The sequence below is a fragment of the Vombatus ursinus genome, unplaced genomic scaffold (genome assembly GCF_900497805.2).
Source record: "Vombatus ursinus unplaced genomic scaffold, bare-nosed wombat genome assembly UNPS02008996.1, whole genome shotgun sequence".
Lineage (NCBI taxonomy): Eukaryota > Metazoa > Chordata > Mammalia > Diprotodontia > Vombatidae > Vombatus > Vombatus ursinus.
The window spans coordinates 7,953,897-7,979,116 of NW_020948774.1; the positions used below are offsets into that span (position 1 = coordinate 7,953,897).

Here is a 25,220-nt window from a genome sequence, read left to right on the forward strand (position 1 = left end):
TCTGCTTTATAACTGGGAGGGGGGAAATTCCAAACGTAAGACTACTGCAACTCTGGAGGGAAAAGACCTAAGGGAGACAAGTTTGGTAGTAGAAAGATACTCACAGAAAGAAGTATATGTGTATGGGGAGAAGGAATTCCAACCTCCATCCCCTCAATTAATGCAATCACTTTGTCATTCAAAGACTTTTATAACCTGGCCCCTTCCTATCTTTCCAGTCTTCTTTATACCTACTTTTCCTCACATACTATGCCATTCAGTGACACTATCTTCCTTGCACAAGACATCCATTGCCTAACTCTGACTTTCCCTGGTTGCTCCCCAAGCCTGTCTCCTCATGTCTCCTAGTTTTCCTGGCTTCCTTTAAGTCCCAGCTAAAATCTCACTTTCTACAAGGAGCCTATCCTACTCCCCCTTAATGTTAGTGCCTTCCCTTGGTTGATTATCTACAATTCACTCTGTAAATACTTGGCTTGTACTTGTTTTTATGTTATCTCCTCCACCAGGCTGGTTTTTGTTTTTTTTGTTTTGTTTTGCCTTATTTTGTATCTCCAGCACATAGCACAGTATATGGCACACAGCAGTCACCTAATCCCATCTAGGTGGTGAAGTGAATAGAGCACCGACCCTGGAGACAGGACCTGAGTTCAAATCCAGCCTCAGACACTTACTAGCTGTGTGATCCTGGGCAAGTCACTTAACCCTCTTTACCCCAGTTCCTCATCTGTAAAATGAGTTGGAGAAGGAAATGGCAAACCACGCCAGTATGTTTGCCAAGAAAAACCCCAAATGGGGTTATGGAGAGTCTGACATAAAAGGACTCAACAAGTCATCTACCTAATAGATGCTGTTGACTGACTGAGAGAAAGCCCAGAATGTAATTAGTCTAAGGAAGAAATTTTCCATTCCACTTCAACTGATAGGAACAGAATGAATCAATCAAATTAGCAATGTAATCACAAAGTATAAAATAGATGTTAAGGAATTTTCCTACAGCCCCACTGCCAAATGTGAATAATTCTTTGGTCAAATTAAGAGAATTATAGGGAAGGCTTTGGCCATTAGATAAAGAATAATCACTACACATAGGAAACTTCCATGTTAACGACTGAAAAAAAATCAATTTTGCCCTCTTTGGGGCTGTGTCTAAAACAGCAAGCCAATCTAGCAGTGGAGCATGTTAGTTTCTAGATTTAGAGCCAGACTGGAGAAAGAACCATGCCCTTGAAAAGGAACAACTAAAGGCTGGATAGAGAAGGGGGGAGGAGAGGACTCCTTTTCCTCCCTTCCCCCCACTGACAACTGGAGATACTAGACTAGGAAAAGACAATGCATCGAACTGGGAGCAGAGAAATACTGAGGCTAGATACAGATGAGGAAAGTTATCAAAGGAAAAAGACAGCTTTAAGGAATAAAATCTCACATAAAGGGGAGAAGTGCCCGCTATGGATTCAAGGAAGGAACTGATCTGATTGGTGCAGACCACATTAGAGTGTTCACCATTTTTTGTTTCATTTTTGCTATGTTTAGCAACTACGTTGCTAAAATGTTGTTGCTTAAGTCCAACGAATGTGGTGAGGAGGAATTTTGGGTGGTACAGCCATAGATTTCCTATTTTTAAATATTTGTGAGTAGTATTTCATATCATGCCCAATAGTAGATATTTTTTTTTTAATCTCTTATGTCATAAATCCTTTTGGAAGTCTAGTGAAAACTATGGGCTGCTTCTCAGAATGTATAAAATATATAGGATTACAAAGGCAACATATACTGGTTACAAAACATTTTTTCAAAAAACAAACAAGTTCCCAGACCCCAGGTTAAGTTTAGAGAAATTCAGAACATGGCCAGTGTTCATTTCCAATTTCTCCACAATGCCTTTCAGAGCCACACTTGGACAGTGTGGAAAACTCCCTTCTAAGCCGACCAGAAAGGGTTGAGAAAGGGCTGGTGACTTGTACAGAGCACCACCTAGTGGACAACATGGATACACTGCCTCATTGGATAATTAATATAGTGACACACTGCCTTTTTGTAGGTTTAAGGAAGACAGCACATGAATAGATTTGGCCTGTTTACACTACTTCAGTACCCCATGTTACAATTTATATACAGTTTTATGCATGGCCTTAAATGTCACATAACTTTTCCCATACATCGAACTGAAATCTACCTCTAGGGAATTTCTAAGTTTCTAGTTTTGCTCTTAGAGACCAACAGAACAAGTCTAATCTTTTTTTTTTTTCTTTTTTGGTGAGGCAGTTGGGGTTAAGTGACATGCCTAGGGTCACACAGCTAATGTCAAGTATCTGAGTCCGAATTTGAACTCAGGTCCTCCTGACTCCAGGGCTGGTGCTCTATACACTGCACCACCTAGCTGCCCAACAAGTCTAATTTTTCTTCCACATAACAGGTCTTCCAACACTTGGAAACAACTATCATGTCCCCAAGTATTCTCTAGGTTAAATATCTTTGGTTTCTTCAATTGTTATATGACATGATTTTGAGATATTGCACAATCACCTTCCTTGGGATACTCTTCAGCTTATCAATGTTCTTCTTTTTTTTTTAATTTATTTATTTATTTTTAGTTTTCAACATTCACTTCCACAAGATTTTAAGTACCAAATTTTCTCCCCATCTCATCCCTCCTCCCACCCTAAGACAGTATACATTCTGAATACCCCTTCCCTTAATCTGTCCTTCCTTCTATCTCCCAACACCCCTTCTCTTATCCCCTTCCCCTTCTATATCTGTCCTAGGTAGGATAGATTTCTATACTCCATTGCCTGTATATCTTATTTCCCAGTTGCTTGTGAAAAGAATTTTTAACATTTGTTTTTAAAACTTTGGGTTTTAAATTTTCTCCCTTTCTCCCTCCCCACCCACCCTCATTGAGAAGGCAAGCAACTCGATACAGGTTATACATGTCTATGTATGCAAACCCTTCCATAGTAGTCATGTTGTGGAAAACTAACTATATTTCCTTCATCTAACCCACCCCCTGTTTATTCTATTCTCTCTTTTGACCCTGTCCCTCCTCAGAAGTCTTTGCTTCTGATTACCTCCTCCCCCAATCTGCCCTCCCCTTTATCATCCCCCTGCTCTCTTGTCCCCTTCCCCCCTATTTTCCTGTAGGGTAAGATAGATTTCCAAACCCAATTGAGTGTGAGTGGTATTCCCTCCTTAAGCCAAATCCGATGAGAATGATTCAGTTATTCCTTCTCATCTTTCCCCACTTCCCCTCCACAATAAAAGCCTTTTCTTGTCTGTTTTATGTGAGATAATTTACCCCATTCTACCTCTCTCTTTCTGCTTCTCCCAGTATCATCTTTTCTCACCCCTTAATTTTATTCTCCAGATATGACCCCTTCATCTTCAACTCACTCTGTGCCCTCTATCTATCTAGCTATACATACATATAATTTTTTCCCTCCAACTACCCTAATACTGACAAAGGTCTCATGAGTTACAAATATCATCTTTCCATGCAGAATGTAAACAGCTCACCCTTAATAAGTCTCTTATGATTTCTCTTTCCTGTTTACCTCTTCATGTTCCACTTGAGTGTTGTATTGGAAAGTCAAATTTTCTATTCAGCTCTGGTCTTTTCATCAAGAGTGCTTGAAAGTCCTCTATTTCACTGAATGACCATTTTTTCCTCTGAAGAATTATACTCAGTTTTGCTGGGTAGGTGATTCTTGGTTGTAATGCTATCTCCTTTGACCTCTGGAATATTATATTCCAAGCCCTGTGGTCCCTTAATGTAGAAGCAGCTAAATCTTCTGTTATCCTGATTGTGTTTCCACAATACTTGAATTGTTTCTTTCTGGCTGCTTGTAATATTTTCTCCTTGACCTGGGAACTCTGGAATTTGGCTACAATATTCCTAGGAGTTTTCCTTTGGGGATCTCTTTCAGGCGGAGATCGATGGATTCTTTCAATTTCTATTTTGCCCTCTGGTTCTAAAATATCAGGGCAGTTTTCCTTGATAATTTCTTGAAAGATGATGTCTAGGCTCTTTTTTTGATCATGGCTTTCAGATAGTCCAATAATTTTAAAATTCCCTCTCCTGGATCTATTTTCCAGGTCAGTTGTTTTTCCAATGAGATATTTCACATTGTTTTCTAATTTTTCATTTTTTTTGGATTTGTTTTACAGTGTCTTGATTTCTCATAAAGTCACTAGCTTCCAATTGCTCTATTCTAATTTTTAAGGAAGCATTTTCTTCAGTAATCTTTTGGACTTCCTTTTCCATTTATTCAATTTTGCTCTTTAGGGAATTCTTTTCTTCATTGGCTTTTTGGACCTCTTTTGCCATTTGGGTTAGTCTATTTTTTAAGGTGTTATTTCTTCGTTATTTTTTTGAGTCTCCTTTAGCAAGCTGTTAACTTGCTTTTCATGATTTTCTTGCATCACTCTCATTTCTCTTCCCAGTTTTTCCTCTACTTCTCTTACTTGCTTCTCAAAATCCCTTTTGAGCTCTTCCAAGGCCTGGGACTGATTCATATTTTTCTTGGAAGTTTTGGATGTAGGAGCTTTGACTTTGTTTTCTTCTTCTGGTTGTATGTTTTGATCTTCTTTGTCACCAAAGTAAGATAATATAGTCTGACTCTTTTTGCGCTGCTTGCTCATGATCCCAACCAATTACTTGAGTTTTAAACTCTTTGTTAAGGTAAGAGTCTGTTTCCAATGTGGAGAATGTACTGTCCCAAGCTTTGGGGGTTTGTACAGCTGTTTTCGGAGATACTTCTAGGGACCTGGAAAGTGTCAGTTCTTCCAAGGTGCAATGATAAGTGGCAAGGTGTTTCCTCTCCACTGCCACAACAAGCTCCACCATGCCAGCACTCCTCCTCACCCCAGGACTGCCCCTCAGAACTGTGACCAGATCCAAGCATGGGCAAAGCAAGAGATTCCTGCCTCAGCCCTAGCAAAGAGATCCTTGCAATCCCCTTCTGATCAGCCATTCGATTCCCCCTCAGTCTGTGGGCAGAAAGCTCAGAAGCCAGACACTGCCCTTAGGGCAGCTGAGATCTAGCTTCTTCTCTCACCACAGTAACAAACTTTTCCCACTGACCTTCTAAGTTGTCTTTGGCATTCGTGGGTTGAGAAGTCTGGAAACTGCCACAGCTGCCCGCGATTCAGCCCTCTGAGGCCTGGGCCAGGGTCGCTGCAGCCTGCACGCCCACGCCAAACTGTGCTCCTCTCCCAGCCCAGCGCGATATACCTTTCCAATCAGCCATCCAGGTTGTCTTGGGCTGGAAATTTGTTTTACTCTGTTTTTCTGTGGGTTCTGCTGCTTTAGAATTTGTTTGGAGCCATTTTTTGTAAGTATTTGGAGGGGTTTGGGGGAGAGCTCTAGCAAGTCACTGCTTTCCCTCTGCCATCTTGGCTCCGCCCCCCCAATGCTCTTCTTAAAGCATAACACTAAGAACAATACAATATTCTGGAAGTAGCCTAAGGCAGAGAACAGTGAAACACATGTTATATATTTGGATAGAGTCAAATTCCAAAGCAGAGAAATAATTGAGTGATGGCAGCAGAGAGGCTGGAAGCAGTAATGGGGAATATGGAGTATTCAGACTTTCTCTCTAGGAACAACATGTATGTAACAAGGTATAACTAAAACTAGAAGGGATAGCCAGAGATGCAACACCATCTGACGAAAGTCAGGTCTCCGTGAGTGTGGAAGATGTAAAGAAGAAGAAGTCTAAAATAAATGTAAGTTTATTAGTTATGGAACAGAAATTTTAGAGCGCACAAGGAGCAGGCAGAGCTAGAGTTGAACATGGGAAGAATAAGACTGAGATGGATGGTAAGAAGAAAATAAAAAATGACATTAGAAAAGGGGATAATTTACTCTTAGGGAACCCTGGAATCAATATCACAGAAAATGGGAGAAGAGTATAAAATTATGGGAATTTGATAACCATAGGCAATGAAGACAGGAAGAAAACAGAATACTTTTTGACTGGTCTTTGCCTCAAGATGACTCAATTAACATCACTCAATGTAGATTCTGCCAGCCTTCAGGTCATTCTCAGGACCTGGCTTATAGCATTCCTCTCAATCAACAGTCCTGAAGCATCTGTTAAGCACCTACTACATACCAGGCACTGTGTTAGTTGTCAAGAACACATATACACACAAATGAAATAATCTTTACTCTCAAGGAGCTTACACTCTAATGGAGGAGCCAACATGTATGTGTATATATGCATTTATGTATGTACGTATACAGAATAAGTCTGTACAAAATAAATACACCCTAATTAAGGGGGAAGATCATTTGCAACTAGGAAGAGGAGGAGGGGAAATCAGGTAAGGCTCCAAGTAGATCAGAGTGATGTTTGATGTGCATACTAAAGGAAGGGAAGGACTTTATAAGGCAGAGGTTGAGGAAGGAAGTGCATTCCACACACAGGAGACAACCAGTACACAGGACCAGAGATGGAGTGCTGGGTTTGAGGAAGAAAATTAAGGATAGTTTGGCTGGACCTTAGAGTGGGAAGACGGATAATGTATAATGAAGTTAGATAAATAGATTAAAACAAATTTCTGAAGAGCCTGAAAAGTCAAAAGGAGGGATTTATATTTTGATCTAGAAAGAACAGAGACCACAGGAGTTTATTGAGGAGAGTAGTGATACTTCAGATCTTTGTTTAAGGACAATAATTTTAGCATCCTTTGGAGGACTGATTAGGGGAGAGAATTAATGCTCAGGAAAACCAATTAGTAAACTATGGCAAAAAACCAGAGAGGCGAAAAAGGCCTGAATTAAAAAGGGAGGGGGGAAATGGACTGAATAGTAAGAAAGGAATGGATTTTGAGAGATGCGGAGAGAAAAGTAAAAAGATTTGGAAACTGAGTAGATATGCGGGGTGAGAGAAAGCGGACAGCTGACAATGCCAAGATTGTTGATCTAAGAGACTGGAAAAATGGTACCCTCGACAGAAGTAGGAAAGTTTGATATATGGGAAGGTTATGGGGGATCTATGAGTTGTTCTGTACTTTTGAGATGCCTATCAGACATAAAAGTTTGAAATGTCAAAGAGTAAGTTTGTGATGAAAAGCTAAATTTAGGAGAGAGAATAGGGCTGTATAGATTTGAGTCCATATACAAAGAAATGGTAATAAAACCCATAGGAGCTGGTAAGGTCACCAAGAAAAAGTTTACAGAGAGGACAAAGCCTTAAGTTTCATTCCTCTCAACCTATTCTTTGTCCTCACCATGATCTTTAGTCCTTATATTCTGAAGTATTCTCCCAGGCCATCATTCCTGCCTTGTCCTCATTTTACTTCCTTTACAAGTCTTGACCCAATGGTTCTAGTTCAGGGGTGGAGAACCAGCAGCCTTGAGACCACATGTGGCCTTCTAGGTCTTTGCATGCGGCCTTTTGACTGAGTCCAAGTTTTACAGAACAAATCCTTTTATTATTATGCAACAACAATAATAAATATATTATTATACTTATTTATTATACTCTCTGCTTCCTCTTCTCCTACTCACAATTAGGAGGAAGTCACTTGCCCACGTAGATTAGGTTCTTTTCAAATTTATGTAATCTAATCTCACCTGGGCTCTCAGGACAACAAAGCAATCCTTTCACATCCTAACAGATTCTCTATCTCACTTCCTACAGTGGCTATTCAAAAAGTCTTGCCTCCTCAAACCTCCCTCAATTTCCAACCTAAGGACATATAATCAGACTCCATTAATCAAAGTCCCCCTTCTCAATTTTTCTACATCTCATAACATCTTGGCAGAATCCCCAATTCTCTTTACTCCAGGCTTCTTCTTGTCAAAGCAAATCCTTAACTTTCTCCTCCAACAGTTTGTCTCCAAAGTTATCCCCGTTCTCTAATCTTCAATCTCTCCCAATCTTGCTACTATTCCTTCCTTGCTACCTAAAAACATACCTGCCTTTCCCCAACTTTTAAAAAATTAAACAAACAGAAAAAGTCTTTCAGATTCTTAGATGTAGGAAAACCTGAAAGGTAGAAAGGGTCTGGGTTCTAAAGAGCTTTAAATGCCAAATAGAGGAGTTTATATTTATTTATTTTGCTTTTTTGGTGAGGCAATCGGGTTAAGTGTCACACAGCTAGTGTTAAGTGTCTGAGGCTGGATTTGAACTCAGGTCCTCCTAACTCTAAGGCCAGAGCTCTATTCACTGTGCCACCTAGCTGCCCTTGAGGAGTTTATATTTGATACTAAAGGTAATACTGTAGTATTACCTCTAAAACTCAACCAGTTAGTTTATTAAGTTGGGGGAGAGGGTGTATAGGGGTATGTGTGTGTGTGTGTGTGTGTGTGTGTGTGTGAGAGTGAGAGTGAGTGAGAGAGAGAAGTTACAGTAATCTTGGGGGAAAGAGAAGTAAATAGAGCCTGAATTTTGAATTTGAGATCCCTATTTCATCTGAAATATCCAATAGGGAGTTGGTGATGTGGGACTGGAGTTAGAAATCATGTACATAAAGGTGATCACTGAACCCATGGGAGCAGATGAGTTCGCCAAATGAGACAGCATGCAGAGACAGGGTTCAGTACAGAATTTTTGGTTACCAATTGGATGGCTATTTCAATAGTCTAGGTGAAAGGAACTGAGGGGTAAACTTAAGGAGGTGGTAATGTACATAAAGACAACATCATAGGTGTGAGATGGTGCAAAAGTTAAAAACAAAATTTAACATCTTATTGGATTTGGGGCAAGTGAGAGTGAAGAGACAAGGATGATACAGGGCTTGTCAATCTTGGTGAGTGGAAAGATGGTGCTTCCCTTGACAACATCAATGAAGTGCCGAACGAGATGTTTGGTAGAAACATACTGAGTTCTTTAGCAAACTTCCATTGGCAGCTGTGTGAAGGATGAACTGGAGAAGAGAGAGGCGTGATAACAGGGATACCAATTAAGAGGCAATAGTTCAGGCAAGAAGTTCTGGGGGTCCAAACTAAGGCTGTGTCTGTGTGAGTTGTATACAAGTGAATGGCTTGTCTTTAAAGGTGGTGGGTTCCCCTTCCTTGGAGGTCTTTAGGCAAAAGCTGGATGATAATTTGTAGTATATATAATAGTGAATGGGATCCACTAGATGGCTCCTGATTTCCCTTCCAATCCTCCGTTTTTGTCATTCTATTAGAGCCAGACTATAAAAAGTTTTAAATGCCAGAGGAATTCATATTTTATCCCACTGGCAAGAGGGAGCCACTGTTTTCTCACCCAGATGAACTGCAATAACTATTTTCTTTTCTAAGGGGGGCTATAAAAATAATAATAATAAAACATTTTAAAGCTCTTCTGTAAAAGCATAAAGGACTATAATGAATTAGACTCACTAGAAATTTCAAAAGTGTATCCCAACTCATCTTACTCTATTGGAAGCCCATGTAATGGGGCCCATGTAATTTAGATGGTACTCTATATAGTCTCCCAGGTGTCACCCTGGGTCAACAGATAATAACCCTCTATGACAGTGGTGACTGCCTGAGGGCTACCACAGTAAGATAGGAGTTGCAGTAGGGTTGGAGAGTGGGGAAAACATGTAAACACATTCTATAAAGGTCATTTAAAAGTCTCTAGGGTATTTGAGTAGGGAAAAAACCCACTAGGCTAGAAGTCTAATGACAAAGTTCTGGAACTAGTTCTAGCTTTGCCCCTAATTAACTATATAACCTTAGGGAAGCATGCCACCCCAATGGCCCCAAAAGAATTGGATATTTTTTAGCACAATTCTTACATAAAGACCTTCACATTTTTCAATGAAAGCAATGTTTAAATCAAAGTCAACAAAAGCAGGACTAACACAGAGAATTCACTTCAACCTCCAGTAAATGGCACTGTGATTATTTAATGCAGTATACAAAAATGAGGTTAAATTTGAGTCAGCCTATGTCCACAGGAATCAGCATAGGCTCATAAGATGAATGAGGTGCTTGCTACATCTGAAAGTTAAACACATAATTTCAAAGTTAAACAATCTTTGTGTGAAATTTTAAAGGCGTCACATCTGCTTTTTTTCTCAACTTTATTCATTTTTGTAAATACAATATAATAAGCTGGCTTAACAACTAACTAAACAACTTTTTAAAATCTGAAATAATTAGAAAGTCATTTGAAATTTTCAAGAATTAAATTTCTATTTGTTTAAAATGTTTATTGTTTTAATTTTTAGAAGTGAAGTAACATTCCTTGGTAATGGATAAACACAAAACCAGTTTTTTTAAAAAAAAGAATTCATTAAAGCATATAAAACTAGCACAAAGAGTCAATAAAAATGATGGAAATTCAGAAAAAGAAAAAATCCCATATCCAGAAAATACAGTCCCTAGTTTATTAACAGTTATTCACAAGTATAGTTATCAATGGACCACTGTATTTGCCTTTTATATGTTTGCTTGAAACAGATAGCATGAAACCTAATAATTTGATAGTGTCCATGCAGAATATAAAAGAAAAGAAATCTCTCCTCCCAAAATTACATTTTTGTTTTGTTTATTTTTGAGGCTGGATCTCCCTGGCTCACTCAAACTAGAAATGTAGCCACCAGTCATGGACCCAATCTCAATAATGATGGGTACCACGATTTACCCTGTTCCATGTATGTGTGTGTGTATATATATATAATATTTAACCTAGGCTGGTTCACCCTTCCTTGGGCAGCCTCAAATTCCCAAGGGCTCACCATATTGATGTTGGACTTATTGTAGATACATGATTGACTTTAGACATACTGCAGTTCAGAACTCCCAAACTCAAGTAATCTACTAATTTCAGAATCCCCAGTAGCCCAGACTACAATGTGAACCACCATGCGTAGCCAATTAGATGTTTTTAATAAGCAAAACCAAACTTTTTTAAAAAGCCACATGTGACATTAAGAGATCATTTGCATTAGATAAAGTTGCTTTTATAAGTGCTAAGTGTCAAAAGCCCCATCTGAAGAAAAATGTTGGTGCTCCATGAAGCAATTGATATGCTTAGAATGATTCTTGGTAAATCATATGCAACTACATATGGTACAACTTACAGAGCACTGCCCACATTTCCAAAGATTTTCATGATTGGTTGAGAAATCAAAATCTTCTTTTTGCATTGAAAACAGATGAAGCAACAAATGCTCATTTGATTACATATATGCAATATATTGTTGAAATTCATATTAAAAAAGATTTGTTACTTTGCAAACTTTTTCATGGCAATTTTACACTAATATTAATTTTTAATGTAACTGGAAATAAAAAATGATACAGTGTGGGAGTCTTAAATTGGACTCTGAATTGACTGAGCTCAATCAATGCCAGGACAAAATTCAGTACTATAAACACAAGTTTAAAAGGTGGGCACTTGTGTAATTTGGGTATATTACATGCTTCATAGTCAAGTATTTATATAAAGAAATGTGAATAATATAGTATAAACAGGTTTTCAAGTTGTTACGAGGGAAATCAATCATAAATGCATTCCATTAAAAGAAAGGCTATTTGCAAAATTGTATGATAATGTGAGGGTGTCATTTTTAAACTATTGTGAAACATGCTGGCTTTTTCCTGCCAAAGTACTTCAAAGGATGTTAGAGCTAAAAGAGGAAATTGTCATTTTTCTTAGTAATAATAATAATGATGAGGCAAATTAATTTTATAATAAAAGGCCACCCTGAAACTTAGTGAATACTTATTTAAATATTACTGTAAATCAACACAAGGTTTTCAAATTTATACTGATCCATAAATAGAACATGATCTGTGGATAATAACTTCATAAGCTAATATTTGTGATGTTTCCCAATTAAAAAAAATACTTGCCTCTGCAAATGAAACAGGAAAATAATGACTTGCTTATCTATCACTTGATTGATTTATATAACTGAACTCTGTTTTGTTTTTAAGACCTAAGTATTTCTAAATATGAATATTTAAGGAACATATCTGCCATGGACAAATATTATACACTTGGTCTTTACTCCATCTGATAGAAAAACTGTCTTGTGACAGGACATTAAAAACAAGCCACAGGTGAATATGGAGGCCAATTAGAAAGATATTGATCTGGTTTATAAAACAATCAATAAAAAATTCCCCTTTTTGAAGACAGAACAAACAACATTTTCCATGATCTTTCAAATATTATTGATAATGGCAGTAATCACAACTACTAGCTCTTTCAGTAGCTGAGTATGTAATTCATCTGGGCCAAGTGTCTTAAATCCATGCTGATGAATACAATGCTAATGCCAGAGTCCCATAGGGTTTCATTGTTTATTATCAGGTCTCTTGATGTTCTTTGCAGTCTACTACAAAATTTGGAACTAAGGGCTATGAAACTGCATACCCTTTGATCCAGCAATACCACTACTAAGTTTGTATCCTAAAGAAATCATAAAAAAGGGTAAAGGACTTCTTTGTACAAAAATATTTATAAGAGCTCTTTTTGGTGGTGGCAAAGAATTGGAAACTGAGGGAATGCCTATCAATTGAGGAATGGCTGAACAAGTTGTGCTATGTGATTGTGATGGAGTACTACTGTGCTATAAGAAATGATGAGCAGGATGGTTTCAGAAAAACCTGGAAAGACTTATATGAACTGATGCAAAGTGAAGTGAACAGAACCAGGAGAACATTGTACCCAGTAACAGCAATATTGTAATGATGATCAACTGTGAAAGGCTTAGGTATGCTGATCACTACAATGACTCAATACAATTCCAAAGAAGCCATGATGAAAAATGCTATCCACCTCCAGAGAGAGAACTGATGAACTGATGAGTGCAGAGCAAAGTTACTTTTTTTTTTTTACTTTCTTTATGGTTCTTGCTTTTTATTGTTGTTTCTTCTTCTTTTGCAACATGGCTAATATGGACAGATGTTTTGCATGACTTCACAAATATAATTGATATCATATTGCTTGCCTTCTCAATGGGTGGCAAAGGGGTGGGAAGGAGGGAGAGAATTTGGAACTCAAATTTTTTTAATGAATGTTAAAAATAAATAAATTTTTGAAAGGAATAGGAGTTAGGAACATCAGAGTCAGAGTGGGTATGAAGGAGAATAGAAAAGAAGGCTTGAGTGAATTGATAAAGAGGAAAGCCCTTGAAATGACCTGGTGGCAAAGTTAAAAAAGGGGGGAGGAGAGGGAAGGAAAATGGGGAGAGGAAGTGTAATAAGTTACCTAAGGCCAATGGAAGAAAGATTAGGAGGTCAAAACCGGGACCTCTTGCAAACAGTAAAATACGCTTACAATGCCTAGCAAGATTATTATGAAGAAAGTGTTTTGTACACTTTAATAGGCTATAGAAAGAAACAAATTATTATATTCTGCCAAGAAGACTATTGGTCTCCTTGCCTCATCTCTCCCTTCTCCAGTCTCTCCTCCACACAGATGCCAAAGGATGTTTCCTGTTACACTAGCCTATATCGTAGCGCTCTGTCCTGTATCCTCCTCTCTCCTCAGAGGCAGCCAGGCCTGAAGTCAAGAACTGAGTTCAAATCCAACCTCAAGCTCTTACTTGCTATGTAATTAATCTTAGGCAAATCACAAACCTCTGTTTGCCTCAGTTTCCTCAGCTGTAAAAAGGGTATAATAATAGCATTTACCTGCTAGGGTTGCTGTGAGGATAAATATTTGTAAAGTACTTAGCACAGGTGCTATCCAAATGCTAATTATTCTTATTGTTATTGTTATCTATCAATATTTTCTCACTTTATGAACGCATCAGCTCCTATGGGCTCAATTATTATCTCTATAGAGATAATTCCCAGTTTCAGAATGGATTGGCATCTCAAACTCAACATGTCCAAAAACAGAATTCATTACCTTTCTGCCCAAACACCACTCTCTTATGTTTCCTTGTTATTAACTGAGGGCAGCACCATACTTATGGCTCCTCAACCTTCACAAATTTAGTGTCATCCTTGACTCTTTTACTCTTCACTTGTCCTGCATCTACAATCACTTGGTAAATCTTGTTTTCATGTCCACGTCTCTTATATCCATCTCCTTCTCTCTACTTACACAGTCATCCCCTTAAGTTCAGACCCTTAGTTCCTCTCAGTTGGAGTATTACAAAAACCACCTAGTTTTCTCTGCCTCAAATCCTTTCTCCATGCTACTTCCAAAAGAAATTTCCTTAAGTAAAGGTTGGACTACATCACTCCCCTTAATTGAACTCTAGTAATCCCCTAATGCTTTTACGATTAAATATAAACTCCTCTTTGACATTAAATACCCTTCACAACCTTCCCCAACCTGCTTTTCAGCATTATATATTACTCCCCATTTTACACTCTACAGGTTAGCTAAACCAGATTTTTCACTGTTCTTCATATGACATAGTCAATTTCCTGCCTCCAGGACTCTGCTTACAATGTACCCTTTTCATCTCTCTGAAGAATTTCTGGTTTCCTTCAACACTCAGCTTCGATATAATCTTGTGTACAAAGTCTTTCCTGATTCCCCTAGCTCATAGTGCACCCAATTACCTTTCATTCATCTGTTATTCCTATATTCTTTATAATAGGCCTAATGTGTAGAGAGTAGCCTTGGAGCCTGTGCAACAAACATTCAAGTCCCTATTATATGTCAAGAACTATGGATACAAATAATCCCTGCCTTCAAAGGGCTTACACTCTACTAGAATTTTACATTACATCTTTATTTCACAATTGTTTACTTATTAGGGCAGGTAGGTGGCCCGATGGATAGAGTGCACAGCCCAGAGTCAGGAAGACCCGAATTCAATTTTGGCCTCAGAGATTTAACTAGCTGTGTGACCTTGGGTGAGTCACTTTACCCAGTTTGGTTCAGTTTCTTCATCTGTAAAATGAGCTGGAGAAGGAAATGGGAAACCACTCCAGTATCTTTGCCCAGAAAACCCCAAATGGGGACATGACTGAAAACGACTAAACAACAACATTGATTTCATAACATACCACAATACACCTTCATTTCACAATATATCTTTTATAATAAAAGAATTTAAAAGGCCCCAAAAATCAGCTTAATAAAAACAAATCAATCAAGTCTGATAGAATATGGAGTGTTTCATATACACAGCCATCTAACTCTGCAAGGGGAGGTCCATTCCCAAATCTCTTTTTCTAGGTCAAGCTTGGTTACACAGCATACAGTTTCATATTTGTTATTGTTATTTATCTTTCTATTTGCATTTCTATAGTTATTATGCGTATTTCCTATATTTGCTGACTTCACTTTGTATCAGTTCATCTTTGTTTTCCTATCACTCTGTGTATTCTTCACATTCAGTTTCTTACAGTGCGATAATATTCCATGATATTCATAAAATCACAGTCTGTTTAGCTTTTTCCTACTCAATGGGCTACATTGTTTCCAGTTCTTGGTTACTACAAAAAGGACTGCTATGAACACTTTGGTGTATACTAGGTCTTCCTTTCTCTCTTTGGCCTGCTTGGGGATTATGCCTAGCAGTGGGAGTTCTGTATCAAAAGGTATGGGCTTTTTAGTTACTGTCTTTGAATAGTTCCAAATTACTTTCCAGAATGGCTGGAGCAATTCACAACTTCACCAATAATGTCAGTGTGCCTGTCTTTCTACAACCTCTCCAATACTGACCAAACACCTACCATTTATCTTTTTTTTTTTTTTGCTAACTTGCTGAATGTGAGATGAAACTTCAGAATTATTTTGATTTCCATTTTTTTCTATAATTAGTTATTTGGTACAATCTTTCCTGTGATTGTTAATAGTTTGCAGTTCTTTTCAAAAAAATATTTATTCATATCCTTTGGCCTCGGATCCACTCGGCTTTTGGAGTTTTATATTTGTTAGTTCCTTATATATTTTGGATATCAGACAAAGGTGACGTTTTAACAATGAATGAGACAGTAACTGCTCTCTGTAAAACCTCACGCTATGGAGAAAACATTTTGCAAACAGATGTCTGAAAATGTTTCCATCATTATGTGATTTTGTTGCCAAAAACAATTCCTATGAACACTCATTTCTGCACACTTTCAAAACCTAGAAAAAGGATTTTCTAATCTATTTAAAAATCATCCAAATATTTAATGCCACTGGTTAAAAATACCATTTTTGTATTTATATCCCCAGGGTTTAGCACAGTCCCTGGCACATAGTAAACACCTAATAAAAGATTATTGATGGAATAATGCAACACCTTCAGATTAGTTTGAAAAAGAACTGGTTGACATTAGACAAGGTAGAAATTTACTAGCCAACAAAAACTACATAATTGCTAGATGAGGATGAAAAATGTATGTCTTGATTTAGTATGTATAGCCAATGGTTCACTTCTTCCACTTGTTGCTATACATCTTTGTGAGGTATCTTTTCCAGCTATGACATCCATTAAAACCAAATAGTGAATTAAAGTGAACTTTTAAACATGTACATGACTATAATTTATAAATAATTATATGAACATATTGGAAGTATCTGCTCAAACTTTTTTTTTTAATGATAGCTGTTTGCATTTAAAAAAGTTTAGTAACCTCTAAACTAGAGGTACAAAAAATAAGATAACATAAGTATTCAGATATGGACAGTGTAGTGTTTTGCTTGACCAAATTTATTTGTTCCAAGAGAGGGCAAGTTAGGAAGGAAGAGAGGAAGGGAGGAAGGAAAGAAAGGAGGGAGAAGGAAGGGGGGGAGGGAGGAAGTCAGTATTTAGAAAAAAATCAGGAGGGGACACAGGGTAAATTTGTTACTACCATGTTAAATTCAATATATACTTTAAAAAGAAACTATTAAACAAAAATATCATGGTTTTGTATGTAAGCTTCTTTTTATTATTTTTATGCTGAAAGGTTTATTTGTTGATGGTTATTAAGGTCATAACAGAAAAGGAAATTTAAATTTAAAATGTGTATGAATACAAAGCATCATTACCATTTATCATCATTTTATGGGTTTTTACAGCATAGAAAAAATTGGGCTATTGCCTTAAAACTGTCTAAAAAGTATGCCATGATGATCGATTAAACAACCAAAAAAGTCCTTTAGAATGGGCAATAGCAGAAATCGGTTATGTGAGTTTGCAAATGTGCGTGTAAAGATTAAGAAATGACTCTCTCATTTCCACATCTGCACAGCTGGGCCTCTGGGACAAGAAATTGTGCTACTCAGTATATGCCCCTCAGCTTTCTTTTGTCTGAATGGGGACAGCATCTGCTAGTCCAGGCAGAAGAGATGAATTAGTTCAATTCCAGAAATATTAAGCATGTAGGCTGTGAGCTTATGGGCTAGAGTAGAAGATAAGTAGGTTAGGCAAAACTGAGTAAACATTTAAAGGAGCTAAAAAATTCCAGGTCAAATTTTAAGAAGTCCATCCTTCCATACTGAGCCTTGGACTAGTAATCCAGAAACTTAAGTTCTAGTATTGATTCTGCCATTACCTATTTGTGTGACCCTTGGAGTCAAGTCACTTCTCTAGGCCTCATCTATAAAATGAAATGGTGGTCAGCTGGTCAACAAACATTTATTCATCACTTACTGTATACCAGGCACTGTGCTTACAAAGAACAACAACAACACATCTGCTGCCTTTAAGGAACTCGGATTCTAATAGGGAAGAAACAGACTCTGGGGCTACTTTTCCAACCTCCAACCTTTTTCCAACCTGTGGCAAGTAAGAGGAGGGCTACTACATAATCCCCTGAGGGATTAAGGGATATCTTTCTAACACCAGAGCTCATAAATTCTAGTCAATTTATTTTTCCCTATGATTATTAGTTGATATCAGTCAGCCAGACTTAATTAGCTTGTAGAAATATTTTACTAAAGTGTGAGAAAGTAAGAATAGTAGATTAAAAAAAAAATGCTCCTTCCCCCACCCCCCACCAAACCCATGTAACATACTCTCTCACAAGTACATACGGAATCCAGGGGAAATGGGCTCACACTTACAACTCGCTGCCAAAGGAAGGTAGTTCATGACTCCTAATAGTCCCTTTGCTTAAGTCCTCAAGAACCCCTTAGGTTTTGTTCTGGGAGCTTTGTAGTCTTAAGGCCTCCTTTTTTCGGTGTATCTAGTTTGATCTCTACCCCTGATGCAGATGCTGTCACCGATCTCACTACTAAGAGACATCCCTAAGACCCGATGTATCTGGTCGGGCTGTTCCTCTATCACCACTGAAGGACTGCTACTGTCTCCAAGTTGCTAAATTCCAGGATGTGCCTGCCACTTTCTGAGATTATTTTGACTGATGGTAAGAGAGGTAGCTATGATGTCCAGGCTAATATACTGGACTAAGAAACTCTGTTGGCTTTACAAAGCTAAATGGGCCCCAAATTAGCCACTCACAGAAAAAATTTTAAAGTTTTTTTTTTCTTCTTACACACACCCCTAACTCCTTTTCCATACTCCTTTCCCAAAATGTAGCTGTTCTGCCAGTCACTTTTTACAGTTTCATCAAGGGATCTACCGACATCTCAGTCACACAAAATGCCTGACTTTAAAGCACAGAAATGAGGGCCCCATGCTGGGAACTCTCAGGCAGAGGCCCTGCACAGCAGGACCCATCTTCCTCTCCCCTCCACTGGCCTGGGGCCTCATAGAGTGGAAGAACTTAATTAGTACCATACCATGGGAACTGGAGGTAAAAAGAGAGAAGAAAAATTTAAGAAGATGAAAAATAAAAGATTAGCCTTCTTGCCTGGGTCAGAGGGAGGAAAAATTCAAAAGAAACACAGTGAAAAAGACTGAGTGGGTGGGTGTGTATTCCCAGCAGACTCTCTGATGGAGAAGGCAGGTTTATGTTCCCTGATGATGAAGCTGCTTTGACCTTTCCTCCTTTTGGAGGAGGCAGGAATATTTATTCTTCTGCCTCTTTATCTGGTCAGTTGTTATGGGACAATCTGGTTTCAGCTAGGGGTCAGATGTCCAACTTCATCCAAACTACCAGGCTTTTCCTGGGAATAGAGCAAGGCTGCCCCCTTTGGGATAAAGCTCCTCCTTCCAGGAGGTAAAATCTATCCTATGGGTTTTAATTCATTCTCAAAATGATAGGGAAGGCATTATCTTAGGCAGGCTACTCTCCTTGTAATTGGTAGAATTGATTTTCAACAATTCAATTAAACAGCCCTTAATTAAGTGCCTACTCTGTACAAGGCATTGGGCTGTGTGCTAGAGATAGAAAGACCAAAACAGAACAGTGTCTGCTTTTAAAAAGCCATGTTCTCATGCAAGGAGGTGGTTAGTAAAGTCAGTCCCTGTGTAAAATCAGGGTACAACTATTGGTTATAAAACCTCTACTAATGGGGGTGTCACTTTACTAATACTGCTTGAATTTTGCATTTGCCACAATTATAGCTCCTCAAGTACTGCGTTCTATAGTACATTATCCAATATGTTTCAGTGTTATAGTCTTCAATGTCATATGTCACAGCAGGGAACATATTTTGTGTTATTCTTGAGGGCAGAATGGAGACTGATGGGTGAAAATTATAGCAAAGTGGCTTTAACAATTCCATCCTGCCACTCTGCTACATGACCTTCAGAGGCTATGTCTGGGAAGAGTTAAGCTACTGGGCTCTGTACTCCCCTCACCTTATGTCTTCATCTTCACCCTGGGTATTTTCTATTCTGCTATTTTGTGAGCACCCTACCCCTATATCTCTTTCTCTGAGAATAATAATGCAGTCCCCACTGCCATTGCCCCTGTAAAGGCTGTGTTAACGGACTCTCGTTCCTTTGTGACTTCCCAGACCACAACTGCCTTGCCTGGACAACACTGAGGTTGGTTGAGGTGAACTCTAAGATCTCTTTGAATTGTGTGAATGCAGAGAATCCCTGAATTTCAGATGGCAAACTACCTAAGGGAAAAAAGGTAACTGACCAATTCATCCTGAGGAATCTGATTCTTTACAAAATGTAACTTGGGCACATTACACCATCTCTCATCCTTAGGGAGGAAAGAGGGATATAGAAAGGATGAAGTCCAGAAGTGGAAACCTAATCACCTTATAGAAATAATGCTTAATTCCAGGATAGGGACAATGCCAGGACCTGACAGCCACCAGGAGCTCCCTGCCCTCATCATATTTACTAGGTTACTTCTCCAAAAAAAATAATGGATTCGGAATTGGAAGATCTGGGTTCAAAACTGAGTTCTTACTAGCTGTTCATTCAAGGAACTAGGTAGCACAGTGGATAGAGTGCCAGATCTGGAGTCAAAGATTCATCTTCCTAAGTTCAAATCTGGCCTCAGAGATATATTAGCTGTGTGATGCTGTTTGCCTCAGATCCTCATCTGTAAAATGAGCTGGAGAAGTAAATGGCAAACCACTCCAGTATCTTTACCAAGAAAACCCCAACTAGGGTCATAAAGAGTCAGACACAACTGAAAAACAACTGGACAACAGAAGCTGTTCATTCATTCCCTCTTTCATTTATTTCAACAAAATGTTTATCAGTTACTTACCATGTGCAAGGCACTGAGCTAGATATTGAGGATAAAGAGACAAAAAATGAAATAGCCCTTGTCCTCAGGGGGCTGGGAAGAAATAACATATGTAAAGACAAATCTATACAAAATATATATGGATGCATTTTGGGTTAAGATGGTTGCATGAAAGATATAGTGGAGTCCAACTTCTCCAGCAATGATCTGAAAAGAGCACCAGATCATAAAGTGACCAAGATATCCAAAGAATAAGCTCCTTCAACAAGCTGAACAAAAATAACCCAGAAGTTGCAGAAGCTGGAAGTAGGGTTCTGCCAAAGAAGACAGCATGAGCACAGATAAATAGGCTGGAAGCCCCTGACAGGGAAAGTCCCAGCAAGCAGAATGGACAACCACAATGCACTAGGGAGACAGGATCCACAGGGCACAGAAGAGGCTCAAATACAAATACATTTGAGCATCTGGAAGGGACTAAAGGATGATAAAGTGCTTACATTCTAACAGGAGAAGAAGCAAGTATCCCTTTTGGATCCAAATGACCAGAAGGATTGAGCAATTAAATAAGACTTAACAGAGGCATTGAGGAACTTTTGTTATGTTTTGATGGTCTTGAGAAAGGAAAAGTAAAAAAAAAAAAAAAAGAAATGAAGAAGGGGCATTTATTATTTCTCAGAATTAGACTACAGTAGAAGGAAAATACGTGAAAATGAAGGAAGAAGAAGGGGAAGCAGGGGTGGACATCCAATGAACCTCGCTGTTATCTGAAATGGACAAAGGAGGGTTGAATACACACATACAGAGTCTGGTATAAAAATACATTACAACTCAACAGGGATTTTTGGGAGGATGGGGAAAATTAAAACAGAAAATAATACCAGGGAAGGAATAGTCACCAGCAAAAAAAAAAATCCTGATCCTTGAGGGGGGAAAATGTTTTGGTGGGGAAGGCATAACAGCAAGAGAAATTAGGAAAAGACTTCCTGTAGGAGGTGACACATCAACTGAGCTTTAAAGGAATGAAAGTATTCTAAGAAGTGGATACTAGGAGAAAATGGTTTCCAGGAATGCAGAAGAGCCCATGAGAAGGCACAGAGAGGCAGGAGATGGAAAAAGGAAGTATATCAGTGTGGAGGAGAGTAATTTGAAAGTAATTTGGAAAGATAGGTTGAAGCCAGATTGTGAATGGCTTTAAATGTCAAACACAGGAGGAGTTTGTATTTGATCCTGGTGCCAACGAGTATGGAAGCTTCTTGCTAGCTCTTAGCTTCCTCATCTGCCCTTGTCACCTTTGGCTGAACAATGGATAATAAGTACAAGTGGTTCTTAATAGCCAAGGTAGCCCATTAACCTTACTTAGAACCATAACCACTTGAACACTAACACTGCAAAATGTACAAAAAATCTGGTAGGTCTTCCTTCCTACGAAAGGATCACGATCAGACAAACTGAGTTTTAGAGCCAGGAGGCACCTTAAGAGATTTCTAGGCCTTTATTTGACAGATGAAGAAACTGAGGCTCAGTACAAACAATGCTGCTCCCCCCCAACTATGTGGAAGCCTCATTGCCTTCTAGGGGGAGTCTTATCTTGCCAGCGGTCTCTAATTAATGTTGAAGAAGAGAGGTCTACAAAGTGGGGTATCAGGGAAGGAGTGTTCAATGGATAATTGGGTTAGGAGTAGGACAGCACCATAGGGGATGGGGAGATCTTGTAGGGCCTGGATGAGGTAGTTTCCCCAGTTCTAATTTATCAGAATGCTGGGCTGCTGAGAGGAAGTGGGTTCAGCCAGAGTTTGTGTAAACATGACTGTTTTATTCAGAGAGTCTAATGGGGTCCCTCTCTGGTCTCCTCCAACCCCCTCCTTCTCTACCCACCCACTTGGGCTTGGCCTGACAACTCTAAGAAACTGTTATGTTAGGATAAATAGGATATGATTAGGTTATGATAGGATAAAATAGGAATGTTGTGGGGTAGGATAGGGGGAGTCAAAGTCTTTCCAGGGAAAGTTTTAAAACACTCCATCTAGCTCCTGCCACTACCCAAAAGACACATGGGGAGAAGGGTGGGAAGCAAGTGGGTTCTGTAAAGGGACACACTCTCTCCTTTGCCACTGTGCTAACTTTTAATAAAAAACTTCATTAACCCCTACCCTACAGAGCTTTGGGAAGTGTCCAGGCTATAGTCAGGGTCTAGAGGGTTCAAAGTCTTAGCACGGCATAATGGGAAAGTGAGTCATGGCATGTCAGGAAAGTTTCCTCCCTGGACCAAAACATTTGGGTTCAAATTCTGGCCCAGTCACTTTCTCACAAGCCACTTAACATCTCTCTGGCTGTTTTCCAACTTGTGATATAGGGATAACAACCATTGACTTCCTGACTTCACAGGATTGCTATAAAGATAGAATGAAGTCATAGGTGCAAAAGTTCTTTGAAAAATATAAAACACAAAGATAAAGTTTTGTCATTAATATGTCCCATGGTTTAAAAAAAAAAACTTCCATGGGACTAGTTTGTGCTACATGGAACACTTTCAATGCTATGAGAGTTGTTGTAGAGGAATCTGATGAACACAGGGGGAAATGGTCAGAAGGGAAAGGAAAAGCAACAAAAAATCTTGCTCTGATAGAGTTCCAACAACAGTGACTGACTGGAGGTAGCTAGGTGTCACAGTGGATAGATAGACACAGTGGATAGATAGGGTACCAGTCCTGGAGTCAGGAGGACCTCTGTTCAAATCCAGCTTCAGATGCTTATTATCTGTGTGACCCTAGGCAAGTCACTTACCCCCAATTGCCTCAAGGGAAAAAAGAGTCTTGTTCAGTCATGTCCAACTTGTCATGACCCTGTGAATCATAGCATGCTAAAGCTGTCCATGGGGTTTTTTGGGCAAGGATACTGGAGTGGTTTGACATTTCCTTTTCCAGTGGGTTAAGAAGGACATGGATTAAGTAACTTGCCCAGGGTCACACAGCTAGTGTCTGAGGCTCACATTTTCCTGGCTCCAGGACCATCACTCTATCCACTGAACAACCTAGGTGTTTCCATCATTGGGATTTAGCCCCCCTCATTTTTAAAGATAAGTAAACTAAGGCCTATTCAAGTTATATGACTTGCCCAAGGTCATACTGGTGGTAAACAGCCCTGAGCCAGGGAGTAAACCAAAATCCTCTGGTTCCAAATTCAGCTTTCTTTCCATGATATCATACTGGCTCTCTTCCAGAGGTCCCTCTTAGCCTCCCTACACCAGTGACTCTTTCAGGGTATACAGCAGCAATGGACAGTGGAAAGATTACTAGATTTGATATCAGATAATGAGTTTAAATCCTAGCTGTGCCTGTGTTACCTTGGGCAAGTCACCAATTTACATTACATGACAGTTTCCTCATCTGTAAACTGAAGACATTGAACAAAATGACCTAAGTTCTCTTTCAATTCAAAATCTATGAATCTATGATTCTTTTCTAATTTTGGCTACTTTCAAATGTCCACAAATGCATTACAACTCAGTTTTTGAATTCTTTTCACATCTGTAGCTCTGCCTTTGTTCCCTGGCCTAACCTTAGAGGTAAAACTTACATACCCTAGCAATGATTCCATACTATTCCCTGTTATAAAAACCTATTTTTTTTAAATGAAGTATTATTTTGTTGATACTACCTGGCTGCAAAAGACTGAACAACATGGTCTCCAAAGAATCAGCATTATGGATGAGCTAAATGTCAATTTATACTTCAGTAAGTATAAAGTATCATGCTCCCAAAGGCAAGTTGTAAGAAAGAAAATAGTGTTAATACACCTTTTCCTATAATATATGCCAGACATGTATGATTAGAAAAGTAGGTGGAATGGTTATAAAGCAAGAGTTAGAAATAATAGATGGGAGGGGCACCTAGGTGGCTCAGTGGATAGAGCACCGGCCCTGAAGTCAGGAGGACCTGAGTTCAAATCCAGCCTCAGACCAAACACTTGACACTTAATAGTTGTGTGACCCTGGGTAAATCACTTAACTCCAATTGCCTTTAAGAAAAAAAAAACCAGAAATAATAGATGGAGAACCCAAGTGTTGCACTGGTATCTACACAGCATTAAAAGACCCAGTAGAAAACCTGGTCGAACAGGTTGGGCAGTTTCCCTGTGGCGAATGAATGGGATGACATGGACAAGAATTGCACAGGATAAAAAAGTACAGACGGGTTGTAATGTGAACCCTTGGAGGAAGTCTCCACATCAATGAGAATACAGCTTCAGTGACAAACTGAAATACTCAAGGAGAAAACTCTTAGATGTATAAAAAGTGAAATTAGAGGAACATGAAAGAAATTACCTGTCAGATCCATGGAAAGCTGAAGACCAAGCAAGGAATAGAGAACATCACAGAAAATAAAATGGACAATTCCGATTATATAAAATTTAAAAGATTTTGCACAAACAAAATAAACATAGCTAAAATTAGAAAGGAAACAGGTGAATGAGCAGCAAGCTTCTCTTACAGAGGTTTCTTTTCTGAAACATAAGGAAACAAGAATCAAATTATGTGAATAGGCAATTTTCTAAGGAAGAAATCCAAATTATCAATAGCTACATGAAAAAATTCTAGATCACTAATAAGTAGAAAAAAGAAAAATTAAAACAACTATGAGGTTTCATCTCACACCCATAATATTGACAAAATCATTTTTTAAAAAAAGAGAGAAATAACAAATTAGATGAGTTATAAGGGGGAAAATATATTAATGCACTCTTGTTAAAGCTATGAATTGGTCTAGAAAGTGTATCCAAACTTTGTCCAAAAAGTCAACAAACTGTGCATATCATTTGACCCAGTGATACC

At 38.6% G+C, this 25,220-nt stretch overlaps 1 protein-coding gene across 3 annotated transcripts in view; it reads right to left on the reverse strand.

Moving 5' to 3' along the window:
- SEPT9 (septin 9) overlaps positions 1–25,220 on the reverse strand; it is a 342,062-nt gene that overhangs the window by 82,576 nt on the left and 234,266 nt on the right. The gene's annotated exons all lie outside the window — the stretch shown is intronic.